Genomic DNA, 21,403 nt, shown 5'->3' with positions numbered 1-21,403 from the left:
AGTCAGTATTGGAGAGAGGCAGAAGGCTGTACTTGGCAGAGGCTAGGGTAAGAGGTTCCTCAAAGCAGCCTTCTCAAAGGGCATAGAAGCAGAGGCCTTCTCCAGTTGCCTCTCCACCAGAGTCTATCCACAAAAGGAACACCTTGAAGCTGGCTGCGAATGCACAGCTTAGGAAGAAAGCAGTACCCGCATGCTACGAATGTGATCTCTTGATGGTGCCCCAGAAAGGAACTCTGGCACTTGTACTTCCCAAGTGAGCTTAGCTGCACAACGTTTGCCCCACAGTGGCGAGCAGAAACATTGCTAGTGGCCAGTGAGCCACCCCATACACCGGGGCAGTAGCACCACACACAACTCCCAGAGAACAGAGACTTCCCAATCCGTGCGTGTTCTCTTCGAATGGAGAGGGTAGTTTGCAGTCTGCGAAGCACAGACATGGCCCACAGCGCTGCAGGAGTGCCATCTCCAAAGTGAATGGGTAGCTGCCCTCCCTCGAGTGGGTAAAAGCCTAACCCCAGCCCTGAAAGCACGTAACCGTGTGCAAAAGAAGAACAGAAAACGGACATTTTTCCCTGCACGAAAAGGGCTCTTGGTTTCTCAAACGGAAAGACAAGCTGTCAAAAGTAAGTCAGTATTGGAGAGAGGCAGAAGGCTGTACTTGGCAGAGGCTAGGGTAAGAGGTTCCTCAAAGCAGCCTTCTCAAAGGGCATAGAAGCAGAAGCCTGTTCCAGCGGCCTCTCCACCAGAGTCTATCCACAAAAGATACACCTTGAAGCTGCTGCCAATGCACAGCTTAGGAGGAAAGCAGTACCCGCATGCTACGAATGTGATCTCTTGATGGTGCCCCAGAAAGGAACTCTGGCACTTGTACTTCCCAAGTGAGCTTAGCTGCACAACGTTTGCCCCACAGTGGCGAGCAGAAACATTGCTAGTGGCCAGTGAGCCACGCCATACACCGGGGCAGTAGCACCACACACAACTCCAAGAGAACAGAGACTTCCCAATCCGTGCGTGTTGTCTTCGAATGGAGAGGGTAGTTTGCAGTCTGCGAGCACAGACATGGCCCACAGCGCTGCAGGAGTGCCATCTCCAAAGTGAATGGGAAGCTGCCCTCCCTCGAGTGGGTAAAAGCCTAACCACAGGCCTGAAAGCACGTCACCGTGTGCAAAAGAAGAACAGAAAACGGACATTATTCCCTGCACGAAAAGGGCTCTTGGTTTCTCAAACGGAAAGACAAGCTGTCAAAAGTAAGTCAGTATTGGAGAGAGGCAGAAGGCTGTACTTGGCAGAGGCTAGGGTAAGAGGTTCATCAAAGCAGCCTTCTCAAAAGGGCATAGAAGCAGAGGCCTTCTCCAGCGGCCTCTCCACCAGAGTCTATCCACAAAAGGAACACCTTGAAGCTGGCTGCGAATGCACAGCTTAGGAGGAAAGCAGTACCCGCATGCTACGAATGTGATCTCTTGATGGTGCCCCAGAAAGGAACTCTGGCACTTGTACTTCCCAAGTGAGCTTAGCTGCACAACGTTTGCCCCACAGTGGCGAGCAGAAACATTGCTAGTGGCCAGTGAGCCACCCCATACACCGGGGCAGTAGCACCACACACAACTCCCAGAGAACAGAGACTTCCCAATCCGTGCGTGTTGTCTTCGAATGGAGAGGGTAGTTTGCAGTCTGCGAAGCACAGACATGGCCCACATCGCTGACGGAGTGCCATCTCCAAAGTGAACGGGAAGCTGCCCTCCCTCGAGTGGGTAAAAGCCTAACCACAGCCCTGAAAGCACGTCACCGTGTGCAAAAGAAGAACAGAAAACGGACATTTTTCCCTGCACGAAAAGGGCTCTTGGTTTCTCAAACGGAAAGACAAGCTGTCAAAAGTAAGTCAGTATTAGAGAGAGGCAGAAGGCTGTACTTGGCAGAGGCTAGGGTAAGAGGTTCCTCAAAGCAGCCTTCTCAAAGGGCATAGAAGCAGAGGCCTTCTCCAGTTGCCTCTCCACCAGAGTCTATCCACAAAAGGAACACCTTGAAGCTGGCTGCGAATGCACAGCTTAGGAAGAAAGCAGTACCCGCATGCTACGAATGTGATCTCTTGATGGTGCCCCAGAAAGGAACTCTGGCACTTGTACTTCCCAAGTGAGCTTAGCTGCACAACGTTTGCCCCACAGTGGCGAGCAGAAACATTGCTAGTGGCCAGTGAGCCACCCCATACACCGGGGCAGTAGCACCACACACATCTCCTAAAGAACAGAGACTTCCCAATCCGTGCGTGTTTTCTTCGAATGGATAGGGTAGTTTACAGTCTGCGAAGCACAGTCATGGCCCACAGCGCTGCAGGAGTGCCATCTCCAAAGTGAATGGGAAGCTGCCCTCCCTCGAGTGGGTAAAAGCCTAACCCAGGCCTGAAAGCACGTCACCGTGTGCAAAAGAAGAACAGAAAACGGACATTTTTCCCTGCACGAAAAGGGCTCTTGGTTTCTCAAACGGAAAGACAAGCTGTCAAAAGTAAGTCAGTATTGGAGAGAGGCAGAAGGCTGTACTTGGCAGAGGCTAGGGTAAGAGGTTCCTCAAAGCAGCTTTCTCAAAGGGCATAGAAGCAGAAGCCTTCTCCAGCGGCCTCTCCACCAGAGTCTATCCACAAAAGGAACACCTTGAAGCTGGCTGCCAATGCACAGCTTAGGAGGAAAGCAGTACCCGCATGCTACGAATGTGATCTCTTGATGGTGCCCAAGAAAGGAACTCTGGCACTTGTACTTCCCAAGTGAGCTTAGCTGCACAACGTTTGCCCCACAGTGGCGAGCAGAAACATTGCTAGTGGCCAGTGAGCCACCCCATACACCGGGGCAGTAGCACCACACACAACTCCCAGAGAACAGAGACTTCCCAATCCGTGCGTGTTCTCTTCGAATGGAGAGGGTAGTTTGCAGTCTGCGAAGCACTGACATGGCCCACAGCGCTGCAGGAGTGCCGTCTCCAAAGTGAACGGTAAGCTGCCCTCCCTCGAGTGGGTAAAAGCCTAACCCCAGCCCTGAAAGCACGTAACCGTGTGCAAAAGAAGAACAGAAAACGGACATTTTTCCCTGCAGGAAAAGGGCTGTTGGTTTCTCAAACGGAAAGACAAGCTGTCAAAAGTAAGTCAGTATTGGAGAGAGGCAGAAGGCTGTACTTGGCAGAGGCTAGGGTAAAAAGTTCCTCAAAGCAGCCTTCTCAAAGGGCATAGAAGCAGAAGCCTTCTCCAGCGGCCTCTCCACCAGAGTCTATCCACAAAAGGAACACCTTGAAGCTGGCTGCGAATGCACAGCTTAGGAGGAAAGCAGTACCCGCATGCTACGAATGTGATCTCTTGATGGTGCCCCAGAAAGGAACTCTGGCACTTGTACTTCCCAAGTGAGCTTAGCTGCACAACGTTTGCCCCACAGTGGCGAGCAGAAACATTGCTAGTGGCCAGTGAGACACCCCATACACCGGGGCAGTAGCACCACACACAACTCCCAGAGAACAGAGGCTTCCCAATCCGTGCGTCTTTTCTTCGAATGGAGAGGGTAGTTTACAGTCTGCGAAGCACAGTCATGGCCCACAGCGCTGCAGGAGTGCCATCTCCAAAGTGAATGGGAAGCTGCCCTCTCTCGAGTGGGTAAAAGCCTAACCCAGGCCTGAAAGCACGTCACCGTGTGCAAAAGAAGAACAGAAAACGGACATTTTTCCCTGCACGAAAAGGGCTCTTGGTTTCTCAAACGGAAAGACAAGCTGTCAAAAGTAAGTCAGTATTGGAGAGAGGCAGAAGGCTGTACTTGGCAGAGGCTAGGGTAAGAGGTTCCTCAAAGCAGCCCTCTCAAAGGGCATAGAAGCAGAGGCCTTCTCCAGCGGCCTCTCCTCCAGAGTCTATCCACAAAAGGAACACCTTGAAGCTGGCTGCGAATGCACAGCTTAGGAGGAAAGCAGTACACGCATGTTACGAATGTGATCTCTTGATGGTGCCCCAGAAAGGAACTCTGGCACTTGTACTTCCCAAGTGAGCTTAGCTGCACAACGTTTGCCCCACAGTGGCGAGCAGAATCTTTGCTAGTGGCCAGTGAGCCACCCCATACACCGGGGCAGTAGCACCACACACAACTCCCAGAGAACAGAGACTTCCCAATCCGTGCGTGTTCTCTTCGAATGGAGAGGGTAGTTTGCAGTCTGCGAAGCACAGACATGGCCCACAGCGCTGCAGGAGTGCCATCTCCAAAGTGAATGGGAAGCTGCCCTCCCTCGAGTGGGTAAAAGCCTAACCCCAGCCCAGAAAGCACGTAACCGTGTGAAAAGAACAGAAAACGGACATTTTTCCCTGCACGAAAAGGGCTCTTGGTTTCTCAAACGGAAAGACAAGCTGTCAAAAGTAAGTCAGTATTGGAGAGAGGCAGAAGGCTGTACTTGGCAGAGGCTAGGGTAAGAGGTTCCTCAAAGCAGCCCTCTCAAAGGGCATAGAAGCAGAGGCCTTCTCCAGCGGCCTCTCCTCCAGAGTCTATCCACAAATGGAACACCTTGAAGCTGGCTGCGAATGCACAGCTTAGGAGGAAAGCAGTACCCGCATGCTACGAATGTGATCTCTTGATGGTGCCCCAGAAAGGAACTCTGGCACTTGTACTTCCCAAGTGAGCTTAGCTGCACAACGTTTGCCCCACAGTGGCGAGCAGAAACTTTGCTAGTGGCCAGTGAGCCACCCCATACACCGGGGCAGTAGCACCACACACAACTCCCAGAGAACAGAGACTTCCCAATCCGTGCGTGTTCTCTTCGAATGGAGAGGGTAGTTTGCAGTCTGCGAAGCACAGACATGGCCCACAGCGCTGCAGGAGTGCCATCTCCAAAGTGAATGGGAAGCTGCCCTCCCTCGAGTGGGTAAAAGCCGAACCACAGCCCTGAAAGCATGTCACCGTGTGCAAAAGTAGAACAGAAAACGGACATTTTTCCCTGCACGAAAAGGGCTCTTGGTTTCTCAAACGGAAAGACAAGCTGTCAAAAGTAAGTCAGTATTGGAGAGAGGCAGAAGGCTGTACTTGGCAGAGGCTAGGGTAAGAGGTTCCTCAAAGCAGCCTTCTCAAGGGGCATAGAAGCAGAAGCCTTCTCCAGCGGCCTCTCCACCAGAGTCTATCCACAAAAGGAACACCTTGAAGCTGGCGGGGAATGCACAGCTTAGGAGGAAAGCAGTACCCGCATGCTACGAATGTGATCTCTTGATGGTGCCCCAGAAAGGAACTCTGGCACTTGTACTTCCCAAGTGAGCTTAGCTGCACAACGTTTGCCCCACAGTGGCGAGCAGAAACATTGCTAGTGGCCAGTGAGCCACCCCATACACCGGGGCAGTAGCACCACACACAACTCCCAGAGAACAGAGACTTCCCAATCCGTGCGTGTTGTCTTCGAATGGAGAGGGTCGTTTGCAGTCTGCGAAGCACAGCCATGGCCCACAGCGCTGCAGGAGTGCCATCTCCAAAGTGAATGGGAAGCTGCCCTCCCTTTAGTGGGTAAAAGCCTAACCGCAGCCCTGAAAGCACGTCACCGTGTGCAAAAGTAGAACAGAAAACGGACATTTTTCCCTGCACGAAAAGGGCTCTTGGTTTCTCAAACGGAAAGACAAGCTGTCAAAAGTAAGTCAGTATTGGAGAGAGGCAGAAGGCTGTACTTGGCAGAGGCTAGGGTAAGAGGTTCCTCAAAGCAGCCTTCTCAAAGGACATAGAAGCAGAGGCCTTCTCCAGCGGCCTCTCCACCAGAGTCTATCCACAAAAGGAACACCTTGAAGCTGGCTGCGAATGCACAGCTTAGGAGGAAACCAGTACCCGCATGCTACGAATGTGATCTCTTGACGGTGCCCTAGAAAGGAACTCTGGCACTTGTACTTCCCAAGTGAGCTTAGCTGCACAACGTTTGCCCCACAGTGGCGAGCAGAAACATTGCTAGTGGCCAGTGAGCCACCCCATACACCGGGGCAGTAGCACCACACACAACTCCCAGAGAACAGAGGCTTCCCAATCCGTGCGTCTTTTCTTCGAATGGAGAGGGTAGTTTACAGTCTGCGAAGCACAGTCATGGCCCACAGCGCTGCAGGAGTGCCATCTCCAAAGTGAATGGGAAGCTGCCCTCCCTCGAGTGGGTAAAAGCCTAACCCAGGCCTGAAAGCACGTCACCGTGTGCAAAAGAAGAACAGAAAACGGACATTTTTCCCTGCACGATAAGGGCTCTTGGTTTCTCAAACGGAAAGACAAGCTGTCAGAAGTAAGTCAGTATTGGAGAGAGGCAGAAGGCTGTACTTGGCAGAGGCTAGGGTTAGAGGTTCCTCAAAGCAGCCCTCTCAAAGGGCATAGAAGCAGAGGCCTTATCCAGCGGCCTCTCCTCCAGAGTCTATCCACAATAGGAACACCTTGAAGCTGGCTGCGAATGCACAGCTTAGGAGGAAAGCAGTACCCGCATGCTACGAATGTGATCTCTTGATGGTGCCCCAGAAAGGAATTCTGGCACTTGTACTTCCCAAGTGAGCTTAGCTGCACAACGTTTGCCCCACAGTGGCGAGCAGAAACATTGCTAGTGGCCAGTGAGTCACCCCATACACCGGGGCAGTAGCACCACACACAACTCCCAGAGAACAGAGACTTCCCAATCCGTGCGTGTTCTCTTCGAATGGAGAGGGTAGTTTGCAGTCTGCGAAGCACAGACATGGCCCACAGCGCTGCAGGAGTGCCATCTCCAAAGTGAATGGGAAGCTGCCCTCCCTCGAGTGGGTAAAAGCCTAACCACAGCCCTGAAAGCACGTCACCGTGTGCAAAAGAAGAACAGAGAACGGACATTTTTCCCTGCACGAAAAGGGCTCTTGGTTTCTCAAACGGAAAGACAAGCTGTCAAAAGTAAGTCAGTATTGGAGAGAGGCAGAAGGCTATACTTGGCAGAGGCTAGGGTAAGAGGTTCCTCAAAGCAGCCCTCTCAAAGGGCATAGAAGCAGAGGCCTTATCCAGCGGCCTCTCCTCCAGAGTCTATCCACAATAGGAACACCTTGAAGCTGGCTGCGAATGCACAGCTTAGGAGGAAAGCAGTACCCGCATGCTACGAATGTGATCTCTTGATGGTGCCCCAGAAAGGAACTCTGGCACTTGTACTTCCCAAGTGAGCTTCGCTGCACAACGTTTGCCCCACAGTGGCGAGCAGAAAAATTGCTAGTGGCCAGTGAGCCACCCCATACACCGGGGCAGTAGCACCACACACAACTCCCAGAGAACAGAGACTTCCCAATCCGTGCGTGTTCTCTTCGAATGGAGAGGGTAGTTTGCAGTCTGCGAAGCACAGACATGGCCCACAGCGCTGCAGGAGTGCCATCTCCAAATTGAATGGGAAGCTGCCCTCCCTCGAGTGGGTAAAAGCCTAACCACAGCCCTGAAAGCACGTCACCGTGTGCAAAAGAAGAACAGAAAACGGACATTATTCCCTGCCCGAAAAGGGCTCTTGGTTTCTCAAACGGAAAGACAAGCTGTCAAAAGTAAGTCAGTATTGGAGAGAGGCAGAAGGCTGTACTTGGCAGAGGCTAGGGTAAGAGGTTCCTCAAAGCAGCCTTCTCAAAGGGCATAGAAGCAGAAGCCTTCTCCAGCGGCCTCTCCACCAGAGTCTATCCACAAAAGGAACACCTTGAAGCTGGCGGGGAATGCACAGCTTAGGAGGAAAGCAGTACCCGCATGCTACGAATGTGATCTCTTGATGGTGCCCCAGAAAGGAACTCTGGCACTTGTACTTCCCAAGTGAGCTTAGCTGCACAACGTTTGCCCCACAGTGGCGAGCAGAAACATTGCTAGTGGTCAGTGAGCCACCCCATACACCGGGGCAGTAGCACAACACACAACTCCCAGAGAACAGAGACTTCCCAATCCGTGCGTGTTCTCTTCGAATGGAGAGGGTAGTTTGCAGTCTGCGAAGCACAGACATGGCCCACAGCGCTGCAGATGTGCCATCTCCAAAGTGAATGGGAAGCTGCCCTCCCTCGAGTGGGTAAAAGCCTAACCCCAGCCCTAAAGCACGTAACCGTGTGCAAAAGAAGAACAGAAAAAGGACATTTTTCCCTGCACGAAAAGGGCTCTTTGTTTCTCACATGGAAAGACAAGCTGTCAGAAGTAAGCCAGTATTGTAGAGAGGCAGAAGGCTGTACTTGGCAGAGGCTAGGGTAAGAGGTTCCTCAAAGCAGCCTTCTCAAAGGGCATAGAAGCAGAAGCCTTCTCCAGCGGCCTCTCCTCCAGAGTCTATCAACAAAAGGAACACCTTGAAGCTGGCTGCGAATGCACAGCTTAGGAGGAAAGCAGTACCCGCATGCTACGAATGTGATCTCTTGATGGTGCCCCAGAAAGGAACTCTGGCACTTGTACTTCCCAAGTGAGCTTAGCTGCACAACGTTTGCCCCACAGTGGCGAGCAGAAACATTGCTAGTGGCCAGTGAGCCACCCCATACACCGGGGTAGTAGCACCACACACAACTCCCAGAGAACAGAGACTTCCCAATCCGTGCGTGTTCTCTTCGAATGGATAGGGTAGTTTGCAGTCTGCGAAGCACAGACATGGCCCACAGGGCTGCAGATGTGCCATCTCCAAAGTGAATGGGAAGCTGCCCTCCCTCGAGTGGGTAAAACAATAACCACAACCCTGAAAGCACGTCACCGTGTGCAAAAGAAGAACAGAAAACGGACATTTTTCCCTGCACGAAAAGGGCTCATGGTTTCTCAAACGGAAAGACAAGCTGTCAAAAGTAAGTCAGTATTGGAGAGAGGCAGAAGGCTATACTTGGCAGAGGCTAGGGTAAGAGGTTCCTCAAAGCAGCCCTCTCAAAGGGCATAGAAGCAGAGGCCTTATCCAGCGGCCTCTCCTCCAGAGTCTATCCACAAAAGGAACACCTTGAAGCTGGCTGCGAATGCACAGCTTAGGAGGAAAGCAGTACCCGCATGCTATGAATGTGATCTCTTGATGGTGCCCCAGAAAGGAACTCTGGCACTTGTACTTCCCAAGTGAGCTTAGCTGCACAACGTTTGCCCCACAGTGGCGAGCAGAAACATTGCTAGTGGCCAGTGAGCCACCCCATACACCGGGGCAGTAGCACCACACACAACTCCCAGAGAACAGAGACTTCCCAATCCGTGCGTGTTCTCTTCGAATGGAGAGGGTAGTTTGCAGTCTGCGAAGCACAGACATGGCCCACAGCGCTGCAGGAGTGCCATCTCCAAAGTGAATGGGAAGCTGCCCTCCCTCGAGTGGGTAAAAGCCTAACCCCAGCCCTAAAGCACGTAACCGTGAGCAAAAGAAGAACAGAAAACGGACATTTTTCCCTGCACGAAAAGGGCTCTTGGTTTCTCAAACGGAAAGACAAGCTGTCAAAAGTAAGTCAGTATTGGAGAGAGGCAGAAGGCTGTACTTGGCAGAGGCTAGGGTAAGAGGTTCCTCAAAGCAGCCTTCTCAAAGGGCATAGAAGCAGAAGCATTCTCCAGCGGCCTCTCCACCAGAGTCTATCCACAAAAGGAACACCTTGAAGCTGGCTGCGAATGCACAGCTTAGGAGGAAAGCAGTACCCGCATGCTACGAATGTGATCTCTTGATGGTGCCCCAGAAAGGAACTCTGGCACTTGTACTTCCCAAGTGAGCTTAGCTGCACAACGTTTGCCCCACAGTGGCGAGCAGAAACATTGCTAGTGGCCAGTGAGCCACCCCATACACCGGGGCAGTAGCACCACACACAACTCCCAGAGAACAGAGACTTCTCAATCCGTGCGTGTTCTCTTCGAATGGAGAGGGTAGTTTGCAGTCTGCGAAGCACAGACATGGCCCACAGCGCTGCAGGAGTGCCATCTCCAAAGTGAATGGGAAGCTGCCCTCCCTCGAGTGGGTAAAAGCCTAACCCCAGCCCTGAAAGCACGTAACCGTGTGCAAAAGAAGAACAGAAAACGGACATTATTCCCTGCCCGAAAAGGTCTCTTGGTTTCTCAAACGGAAAGACATGCTGTCAAAAGTAAGTCAGTATTGGAGAGAGGCAGAAGGCTGTACTTAGCAGAGGCTAGGGTAAGTGGTTCCTCAAAGCAGCCTTCTCAAAGGGCATAGAAGCAGAAGCCTTCTCCAGCGGCCTCTCCATCAGAGTCTATCCACAAAAGGAACACCTTGAAGCTGGCTGCGAATGCACAGCTTAGGAGGAAAGCAGTACCCGCATGCTACGAATGTGATCTCTTGATGGTGCCCCAGAAAGGAACTCTGGCACTTGTACTTCCCAAGTGAGCTTAGCTGCACAACGTTTGCCCCACAGTGGTGAGCAGAAACATTGCTAGTGGCCAGTGAGCCACCCCATACACCGGGGCAGTAGCACAACACACAACTCCCCGAGAACAGAGACTTCCCAATCCGTGCGTGTTCTCTTCGAATGGAGAGGGTAGTTTGCAGTCTGCGAAGCACAGACATGGCCCACAGCGCTGCAGGAGTGCCATCTCCAAAGTGAATGGGAAGCTGCCCTCCCTCGAGTGGGTAAAAGCCTAACCCCAGCCCTGAAAGCACGTAACCGCGTGCAAAAGAAGAACAGAAAAAGGACATTTTTCCCTGCACGAAAAGGGCTCTTGGTTTCTCAAACTGAAAGACAAGCTGTCAGAAGTAAGCCAGTATTGGAGAGAGGCAGAAGGCTGTACTTGGCAGAGGCTAGGGTAAGAGGTTCCTCAAAGCAGCCTTCTCAAAGGGCATAGAAGCAGAAGCCTTATCAAGCGGCCTCTCCTCCAGAGTCTATCCACAAAAGGAACACCTTGAAGCTGGCTGCGAATGCACAGCTTAGGAGGAAAGCAGTACCCGCATGCTACGAATGTGATCTCTTGATGGTGCCCCAGAAAGGAACTCTGGCACTTGTACTTCCCAAGTGAGCTTAGCTGCACAACGTTTGCCCCACAGTGGCGAGCAGAAACATTGCTAGTGGCCAGTGAGCCACCCCATACACCGGGGCAGTAGCACCACACACAACTCCCAGAGAACAGAGACTTCCCAATCAGTGCGTGTTCTCTTCGAATGGAGAGGGTAGTTTGCAGTCTGCGAAGCACAGACATGGTCCACAGCGCTGCAGGAGTGCCATCTCCAAAGTGAATGGGAAGCTGCCCTCCCTTGAGTGGGTAAAAGCCTAACCCCAGCCCTAAAGCACGTAACCGTGAGCAAAAGAAGAACAGAAAAAGGACATTTTTCCCTGCACGAAAAGGGCTCTTGGTTTCTCAAACGGAAAGACAAGCTGTCAGAAGTAAGCCAGTATTGTAGAGAGTCAGAAGGCTGTACTTGGCAGAGGCTAGGGTAAGAGGTTCCTCAAAGCAGCCTTCTCAAAGGGCATAGAAGCAGAAGCCTTATCCAGCGGCCTCTCCTCCAGAGTCTATCCACAAAAGGAACACCTTGAAGCTGGCTGCGAATGCACAGCTTAGGAGGAAAGCAGTACCCGCATGCTACGAATGTGATCTCTTGATGGTGCCCCAGAAAGGAACTCTGGCACTTGTACTTCCCAAGTCAGCTTAGCTGCACAACGTTTGCCCCACAGTGGCGAGCAGAAACATTGCTAGTGGCCAGTGAGCCACCCCATACACCGGGGCAGTAGCACCACACACAACTCCCAGAGAACAGAGACTTCCCAATCCGTGCGTGTTCTCTTCGAATGGAGAGGGTAGTTTGCAGTCTGCGAAGCACAGACATGGCCCACAGCGCTGCAGGAGTGCCATCTCCAAAGTGAATGGGAAGCTGCCCTCCCTCGAGTGGGTAAAAGCCTAACCACAGCCCTGAAAGCACGTCACCCTGTGCAAAAGAAGAACAGAAAACGGACATTATTCCCTGCCCGTAAAGGGCTCTTGGTTTCTCAAACGGAAAGACAAGCTGTCAAAAGTAAGTCAGTATTGGAGAGAGGCAGAAGGCTGTACTTGGCAGAGGCTAGGGTAAGACGTTCCTCAAAGCAGCCTTCTCAAAGGGCATAGAAGCAGAGGCCTTCTCCAGCGGCCTCTCCACAAGAGTCTATCCACAAAAGGAACACCTTGAAGCTGGCTGCGAATGCACAGCTTAGGAGGAAAGCAGTACCCGCATGCTACGAATGTGATCTCTTGATGGTGCCCCAGAAAGGAACTCTGGCACTTGTACTTCCCAAGTGAGCTTAGATGCACAAGGTTTGCCCCACAGGGGCGAGCAGAAACATTGCTAGTGGCCAGTGAGCCACCCCATACACCGGGGCAGTAGCACCACACACAACTCCCAGAGAACAGAGACTTCCCAATCCATGCGTGTTCTCTTCGAATGGAGAGGGTAGTTTGCAGTCTGCGAAGCACAGACATGGCCCACAGCGCTGCAGGAGTGCCATCTCCAAAGTGAATGGGAAGCTGCCCTCCCTCGAGTGGGTAAAAGCCTAACCACAGCCCTGAAAGCACGTCACCCTGTGCAAAAGAAGAACAAAAAACGGACATTTTTCCCTGCACGTAAAGGGCTCTTGGTTTCTCAAACGGAAAGACAATCTGTCAAAAGTAAGTCAGTATTGGAGAGAGGCAGAAGGCTATACTTGGCAGAGGCTAGGGTAAGAGGTTCCTCAAAGCAGCCCTCTCAAAGGGCATAGAAGCAGAGGCCTTATCCAGCGGCCTCTCCTCCAGAATCTATCCACAAAAGGAACACCTTGAAGCTGGCTGCGAATGCACAGCTTAGGAGGAAAGCAGTACCCGCATGCTACGAATGTGATCTCTTGATGGTGCCCCAGAAAGGAACTCTGGCACTTGTACTTCCCAAGTGAGCTTAGCTGCACAACGTTTGCCCCACAGTGGCGAGCAGAAACATTGCTAGTGGCCAGTGAGCCACCCCATACACCGGGGCAGTAGCACCACACACAACTCCCAGAGAACGGAGACTTCCCAATCCGTGCGTGTTCTCTTCGAATGGAGAGGGTAGTTTTCAGTCTGCGAAGCACAGACATGGCCCACAGCGCTGCAGGAGTGCCATCTCCAAAGTGAATGGGAAGCTGCCCTCCCTCGAGTGGGTAAAAGCCTAACCACAGCCCTGAAAGCACGTTACCGTGTGCAAAAGAAGAACAGAAAACGGACATTATTCCCTGCCCGAAAAGGGCTCTTGGTTTCTCAAACGGAAAGACAAGCTGTCAAAAGTAAGTCAGTATTGGAGAGAGGCAGAAGGCTGTACTTGGCAGAGGCTAGGGTAAGAGGTTCCTCAAAGCAGCCTTCTCAAAGGGCATAGAAGCAGAAGCCTTCTCCTGCGGCCTCTCCACCAGAGTCTATCCACAAAAGGAACACCTTGAAGCTGGCTGCGAATGCACAGCTTAGGAGGAAAGCAGTACCCGCATGCTACGAATGTGATCTCTTGATGGTGCCCCAGAAAGGAACTCTGGCACTTGTACTTCCCAAGTGAGCTTAGCTGCACAACGTTTGCCCCACAGTGGTGAGCAGAAACATTGCTAGTGGCCAGTGAGCCACCCCATACACCGGGGCAGTAGCACAACACACAACTCCCCGAGAACAGAGACTTCCCAATCCGTGCGTGTTCTCTTCGAATGGAGAGGGTAGTTTGCAGTCTGCGAAGCACAGACATGGCCCACAGCGCTGCAGGAGTGCCATCTCCAAAGTGAATGGGAAGCTGCCCTCCCTCGAGTGGGTAAAAGCCTAACCACAGCCCTGAAAGCACGTTACCGTGTGCAAAAGAAGAACAGAAAACGGACATTATTCCCTGCCCGAAAAGGGCTCTTGGTTTCTCAAACGGAAAGACAAGCTGTCAAAAGTAAGTCAGTATTGGAGAGAGGCAGAAGGCTGTACTTGGCAGAGGCTAGGGTAAGAGGTTCCTCAAAGCAGCCTTCTCAAAGGGCATAGAAGCAGAAGCCTTCTCCTGCGGCCTCTCCACCAGAGTCTATCCACAAAAGGAACACCTTGAAGCTGGCTGCGAATGCACAGCTTAGGAGGAAAGCAGTACCCGCATGCTACGAATGTGATCTCTTGATGGTGCCCCAGAAAGGAACTCTGGCACTTGTACTTCCCAAGTGAGCTTAGCTGCACAACGTTTGCCCCACAGTGGCGAGCAGAAACATTGCTAGTGGCCAGTGAGCCACCCCATACACCGGGGCAGTAGCACAACACACAACTCCCCGAGAACAGAGACTTCCCAATCCGTGCGTGTTCTCTTCGAATGGAGAGGGTAGTTTGCAGTCTGCGAAGCACAGACATGGCCCACAGCGCTGCAGGAGTGCCATCTCCAAAGTGAATGGGAAGCTGCCCTCCCTCGAGTGGGTAAAAGCCTAACCCCAGCCCTGAAAGCACGTAACCGTGTGCAAAAGAAGAACAGAAAAAGGACATTTTTCCCTGCACGAAAAGGGCTCTTGGTTTCTCAAACGGAAAGACAAGCTGTCAGAAGTAAGCCAGTATTGGAGAGAGGCAGAAGGCTGTACTTGGCAGAGGCTAGGGTAAGAGGTTCCTCAAAGCAGCCTTCTCAAAGTGCATAGAAGCAGAAGCCTTATCCAGCGGCCTCGCCTCCAGAGTCTATCCACAAAAGGAACACCTTGAAGCTGGCTGCGAATGCACAGCTTAGGAGGAAAGCAGTACCCGCATGCTACGAATGTGATCTCTTGATGGTGCCCCAGAAAGGAACTCTGGCACTTGTACTTCCCAAGTGAGCTTAGCTGCACAACGTTTGCCCCACAGTGGCGAGCAGAAACATTGCTAGTGGCCAGTGAGCCACCCCATACACCGGGGCAGTAGCACCACACACAACTCCCAGAGAACAGAGACTTCCCAATCCATGCGTGTTCTCTTCGAATGGAGAGGGTAGTTTGCAGTCTGCGAAGCACAGACATGGCCCACAGCACTGCAGGAGTGCCATCTCCAAAGTGAATGGGAAGCTGCCCTCCCTCGAATGGGTAAAAGCCTAACCACAGCCCTGAAAGCACGTCACCGTTTGCAAAAGAAGAACAGAAAACGGACATTATTCCCTGCCCGAAAAGGGCTCTTGGTTTCTCAAACGGAAAGACAAGCTGTCAGAAGTAAGCCAGTATTGGAGAGAGGCAGAAGGCTGTACTTGGCAGAGGCTAGGGTAAGAGGTTCCTCAAAGCAGCCTTCTCAAAGGGCATAGAAGCAGAAGCCTTATCAAGCGGCCTCTCCTCCAGAGTCTATCCACAAAAGGAACACCTTGAAGCTGGCTGCGAATGCACAGCTTAGGAGGAAAGCAGTACCCGCATGCTACGAATGTGATCTCTTGATGGTGCCCCAGAAAGGAACTCTGGCACTTGTACTTCCCAAGTGAGCTTAGCTGCACAACGTTTGCCCCACAGTGGCGAGCAGAAACATTGCTAGTGGCCAGTGAGCCACCGCATACACCGGGGCAGTAGCACCACACACAACTCCCAGAGAACAGAGACTTCCCAATCCGTGCGTGTTCTCTTCGAATGGAGAGGGTAGTTTGCAGTCTGCGAAGCACAGACATGGTCCACAGCGCTGCAGGAGTGCCATCTCCAAAGTGAATGGGAAGCTGCCCTCCCTTGAGTGGGTAAAAGCCTAACCCCAGCCCTAAAGCACGTAACCGTGAGCAAAAGAAGAACAGAAAAAGGACATTTTTCCCTGCATGAAAAGGGCTCTTGGTTTCTCAAACGGAAAGACAAGCTGTCAGAAGTAAGCCAGTATTGTAGAGAGTCAGAAGGCTGTACTTGGCAGAGGCTAGGGTAAGAGGTTCCTCAAAGCAGCCTTCTCAAAGGGCATAGAAGCAGAAGCCTTATCCAGCGGCCTCTCCTCCAGAGTCTATCCACAAAAGGAACACCTTGAAGCTGGCTGCGAATGCACAGCTTAGGAGGAAAGCAGTACCCGCATGCTACGAATGTGATCTCTTGATGGTGCCCCAGAAAGGAACTCTGGCACTTGTACTTCCCAAGTGAGCTTAGCTGCACAACGTTTGCCCCACAGTGGCGAGCAGAAACATTGCTAGTGGCCAGTGAGCCACCCCATACACCGGGGCAGTAGCACCACACACAACTCCCAGAGAACAGAGACTTCCCAATCCGTGCGTGTTCTCTTCGAATGGAGAGGGTAGTTTGCAGTCTGCGAAGCACAGACATGGCCCACAGCGCTGCAGGAGTGCCATCTCCAAAGTGAATGGGAAGCTGCCCTCCCTCGAGTGGTTAAAACCCTAACCACAGCCCTGAAAGCACGTCACCCTGTGCAAAAGAAGAACAGAAAACGGACATTATTCCCTGCCCGAAAAGGGCTCTTGGTTTCTCAAACGGAAAGACAAGCTGTCAAAAGTAAGTCAGTATTGGAGAGAGGCAGAAGGCTGTACTTGGCAGAGGCTAGGGTAAGACGTTCCTCAAAGCAGCCTTCTCAAAGGGCATAGAAGCAGAGGCCTTCTCCAGCGGCCTCTCCACAAGAGTCTATCCACAAAAGGAACACCTTGAAGCTGGCTGCGAATGCACAGCTTAGGAGGAAAGCAGTACCCGCATGCTACGAATGTGATCTCTTGATGGTGCCCCAGAAAGGAACTCTGGCACTTGTACTTCCCAAGTGAGCTTAGATGCACAACGTTTGCCCCACAGTGGCGAGCAGAAACATTGCTAGTGGCCAGTGAGCCACCCCATACACCGGGGCAGTAGCACCACACACAACTCCCAGAGAACAGAGACTTCCCAATCCGTGCGTGTTCTCTTCGAATGGAGAGGGTAGTTTGCAGTCTGCGAAGCACAGACATGGCCCACAGCGCTGCAGGAGTGCCATCTCCAAAGTGAATGGGAAGCTGCCCTCCCTCGAGTGGGTAAAAGCCTAACCACAGCCCTGAAAGCACGTCACCCTGTGCAAAAGAAGAACAAAAAACGGACATTTTTCCCTGCACGTAAAGGGCTCTTGGTTTCTCAAACGGAAAGACAATCTGTCAAAAGTAAGTCAGTATTGGAGAGAGGCAGAAGGCTATACTTGGCAGAGGCTAGGGTAAGAGGTTCCTCAAAGCAGCCCTCTCAAAGGGCATAGAAGCAGAGGCCTTATCCAGCGGCCTCTCCTCCAGAATCTATCCACAAAAGGAACACCTTGAAGCTGGCTGCGAATGCACAGCTTAGGAGGAAAGCAGTACCCGCATGCTACGAATGTGATCTCTTGATGGTGCCCCAGAAAGGAACTCTGGCACTTGTACTTCCCAAGTGAGCTTAGCTGCACAACGTTTGCCCCACAGTGGCGAGCAGAAACATTGCTAGTGGCCAGTGAGCCACCCCATACACCGGGGCAGTAGCACCACACACAACTCCCAGAGAACGGAGACTTCCCAATCCGTGCGTGTTCTCTTCGAATGGAGAGGGTAGTTTGCAGTCTGCGAAGCACAGACATGGCCCACAGCGCTGCAGGAGTGCCATCTCCAAAGTGAATGGGAAGCTGCCCTCCCTCGAGTGGGTAAAAGCCTAACCACAGCCCTGAAAGCACGTTACCGTGTGCAAAAGAAGAACAGAAAACGGACATTATTCCCTGCCCGAAAAGGGCTCTTGGTTTCTCAAACGGAAAGACAAGCTGTCAAAAGTAAGTCAGTATTGGAGAGAGGCAGAAGGCTGTACTTGGCAGAGGCTAGGGTAAGAGGTTCCTCAAAGCAGCCTTCTCAAAGGGCATAGAAGCAGAAGCCTTCTCCTGCGGCCTCTCCACCAGAGTCTATCCACAAAAGGAACACCTTGAAGCTGGCTGCGAATGCACAGCTTAGGAGGAAAGCAGTACCCGCATGCTACGAATGTGATCTCTTGATGGTGCCCCAGAAAGGAACTCTGGCACTTGTACTTCCCAAGTGAGCTTAGCTGCACAACGTTTGCCCCACAGTGGCGAGCAGAAACATTGCTAGTGGCCAGTGAGCCACCCCATACACCGGGGCAGTAGCACAACACACAACTCCCCGAGAACAGAGACTTCCCAATCCGTGCGTGTTCTCTTCGAATGGAGAGGGTAGTTTGCAGTCTGCGAAGCACAGACATGGCCCACAGCGCTGCAGGAGTTCCATCTCCAAAGTGAATGGGAAGCTGCCCTCCCTCGAGTTGGTAAAAGCCTAACCCCAGCCCTGAAAGCACGTAACCGTGTGCAAAAGAAGAACAGAAAAAGGACATTTTTCCCTGCACGAAAAGGGCTCTTGGTTTCTCAAACGGAAAGACAAGCTGTCAGAAGTAAGCCAGTATTGGAGAGAGGCAGAAGGCTGTACTTGGCAGAGGCTAGGGTAAGAGGTTCCTCAAAGCAGCCTTCTCAAAGTGCATAGAAGCAGAAGCCTTATCCAGCGGCCTCTCCTCCAGAGTCTATCAACAAAAGGAACACCTTGAAGCTGGCTGCGAATGCACAGCTTAGGAGGAAAGCAGTACCCGCATGCTACGAATGTGATCTCTTGATGGTGCCCCAGAAAGGAACTCTGGCACTTGTACTTCCCAAGTGAGCTTAGCTGCACAACGTTTGCCCCACAGTGGCGAGCAGAAACATTGCTAGTGGCCAGTGAGCCACCCCATACACCGGGGCAGTAGCACCACACACAACTCCCAGAGAACAGAGACTTCCCAATCCGTGCGTGTTCTCTTCGAATGGAGAGGGTAGTTTGCAGTCTGCGAAGCACAGACATGGCCCACAGCGCTGCAGGAGTGCCATCTCCAAAGTGAATGGGAAGCTGCCCTCCCTCGAGTGGGTAAAAGCCTAACCACAGCCCTGAAAGCACGTCACCGTGTGCAAAAGAAGAACAGAAAACGGACATTATTCCCTGCCCGAAAAGGGCTCTTGGTTTCTCAAACGGAAAGACAAGCTGTCAAAAGTAAGTCAGTATTGGAGAGAGGCAGAAGGCTGTACTTGGCAGAGGCTAGGGTAAGACGTTCCTCAAAGCAGCCTTCTCAAAGGGCATAGAAGCAGAGGCCTTCTCCAGCGGCCTCTCCACAAGAGTCTATCCACAAAAGGAACACCTTGAAGCTGGCTGCGAATGCACAGCTTAGGAGGAAAGCAGTACCCGCATGCTACGAATGTGATCTCTTGATGGTGCCCCAGAAAGGAACTCTGGCACTTGTACTTCCCAAGTGAGCTTAGATGCACAACGTTTGCCCCACAGTGGCGAGCAGAAACATTGCTAGTGGCCAGTGAGCCACCCCATACACCGGGGCAGTAGCACCACACACAACTCCCAGAGAACAGAGACTTCCCAATCCATGCGTGTTCTCTTCGAATGGAGAGGGTAGTTTGCAGTCTGCGAAGCACAGACATGGCCCACAGCGCTGCAGGAGTGCCATCTCCAAAGTGAATGGGAAGCTGCCCTCCCTCGAGTGGGTAAAAGCCTAACCACAGCCCTGAAAGCACGTCACCCTGTGCAAAAGAAGAACAAAAAACGGACATTTTTCCCTGCACGTAAAGGGCTCTTGGTTTCTCAAACGGAAAGACAATCTGTCAAAAGTAAGTCAGTATTGGAGAGAGGCAGAAGGCTATACTTGGCAGAGGCTAGGGTAAGAGGTTCCTCAAAGCAGCCCTCTCAAAGGGCATAGAAGCAGAGGCCTTATCCAGCGGCCTCTCCTCCAGAATCTATCCACAAAAGGAACACCTTGAAGCTGGCTGCGAATGCACAGCTTAGGAGGAAAGCAGTACCCGCATGCTACGAATGTGATCTCTTGATGGTGCCCCAGAAAGGAACTCTGGCACTTGTACTTCCCAAGTGAGCTTAGCTGCACAACGTTTGCCCCACAGTGGCGAGCAGAAACATTGCTAGTGGCCAGTGAGCCACCCCATACACCGGGGCAGTAGCACCACACACAACTCCCAGAGAACGGAGACTTCCCAATCCGTGCGTGTTCTCTTCGAATGGAGAGGGTAGTTTGCAGTCTGCGAAGCACAGACATGGCCCACAGCGCTGCAGGAGTGCCATCTCCAAAGTGAATGGGAAGCTGCCCTCCCTCGAGTGGGTAAAAGCCTAACCACAGCCCTGAAAGCACGTTACCGTGTGCAAAAGAAGAACAGAAAACGGACATTATTCCCTGCCCGAAAAGGGCTCTTGGTTTCTCAAACGGAAAGACAAGCTGTCAAAAGTAAGTCAGTATTGGAGAGAGGCAGAAGGCTGTACTTGGCAGAGGCTAGGGTAAGAGGTTCCTCAAAGCAGCCTTCTCAAAGGGCATAGAAGCAGAAGCCTTCTCCTGCGGCCTCTCCACCAGAGTCTATCCACAAAAGGAACACCTTGAAGCTGGCTGCGAATGCACAGCTTAGGAGGAAAGCAGTACCCGCATGCTACGAATGTGATCTCTTGATGGTGCCCCAGAAAGGAACTCTGGCACTTGTACTTCCCAAGTGAGCTTAGCTGCACAACGTTTGCCCCACAGTGGCGAGCAGAAACATTGCTAGTGGCCAGTGAGCCACCCCATACACCGGGGCAGTAGCACAACACACAACTCCCCGAGAACAGAGACTTCCCAATCCGTGCGTGTTCTCTTCGAATGGAGAGGGTAGTTTGCAGTCTGCGAAGCACAGACATGGCCCACAGCGCTGCAGGAGTGCCATCTCCAAAGTGAATGGGAAGCTGCCCTCCCTCGAGTGGGTAAAAGCCTAACCCCAGCCCTGAAAGCACGTAACCGTGTGCAAAAGAAGAACAGAAAAAGGACATTTTTCCCTGCACGAAAAGGGCTCTTGGTTTCTCAAACGGAAAGACAAGCTGTCAGAAGTAAGCCAGTATTGGAGAGAGGCAGAAGGCTGTACTTGGCAGAGGCTAGGGTAAGAGGTTCCTCAAAGCAGCCTTCTCAAAGTGCATAGAAGCAGAAGCCTTATCCAGCGGCCTCTCCTCCAGAGTCTATCAACAAAAGGAACACCTTGAAGCTGGCTGCGAATGCACAGCTTAGGAGGAAAGCAGTACCCGCATGCTACGAATGTGATCTCTTGATGGTGCCCCAGAAAGGAACTCTGGCACTTGTACTTCCCAAGTGAGCTTAGCTGCACAACGTTTGCCCCACAGTGGCGAGCAGAAACATTGCTAGTGGCCAGTGAGCCACCCCATACACCGGGGCAGTAGCACCACACACAACTCCCAGAGAACAGAGACTTCCCAATCCATGCGTGTTCTCTTCGAATGGAGAGGGTAGTTTGCAGTCTGCGAAGCACAGACATGGCCCAAAGCGCTGCAGGAGTGCCATCTCCAAAGTGAATGGGAAGCTGCCCTCCCTCGAGTGGGTAAAAGCCTAACCACAGCCCTGAAAGCACGTCACCGTGTGCAAAAGAAGAACAGAAAACGGACATTATTCCCTGCCCGAAAAGGGCTCTTGGTTTCTCAAACGGAAAGACAAGCTGTCAAAAGTAAGTCAGTATTGGAGAGAGGCAGAAGGCTGTACTTGGCAGAGGCTAGGGTAAGAGGTTCCTCAAAGCAGCCTTCTCAAAGGGCATAGAAGCAGAAGCCTTCTCCTGCGGCCTCTCCACCAGAGTCTATCCAC

This window comes from Kogia breviceps, chromosome 7 (assembly GCF_026419965.1).
Source record: "Kogia breviceps isolate mKogBre1 chromosome 7, mKogBre1 haplotype 1, whole genome shotgun sequence".
Classification (NCBI taxonomy): domain Eukaryota; kingdom Metazoa; phylum Chordata; class Mammalia; order Artiodactyla; family Physeteridae; genus Kogia; species Kogia breviceps.
This window is presented reverse-complemented; position numbering follows the sequence as displayed.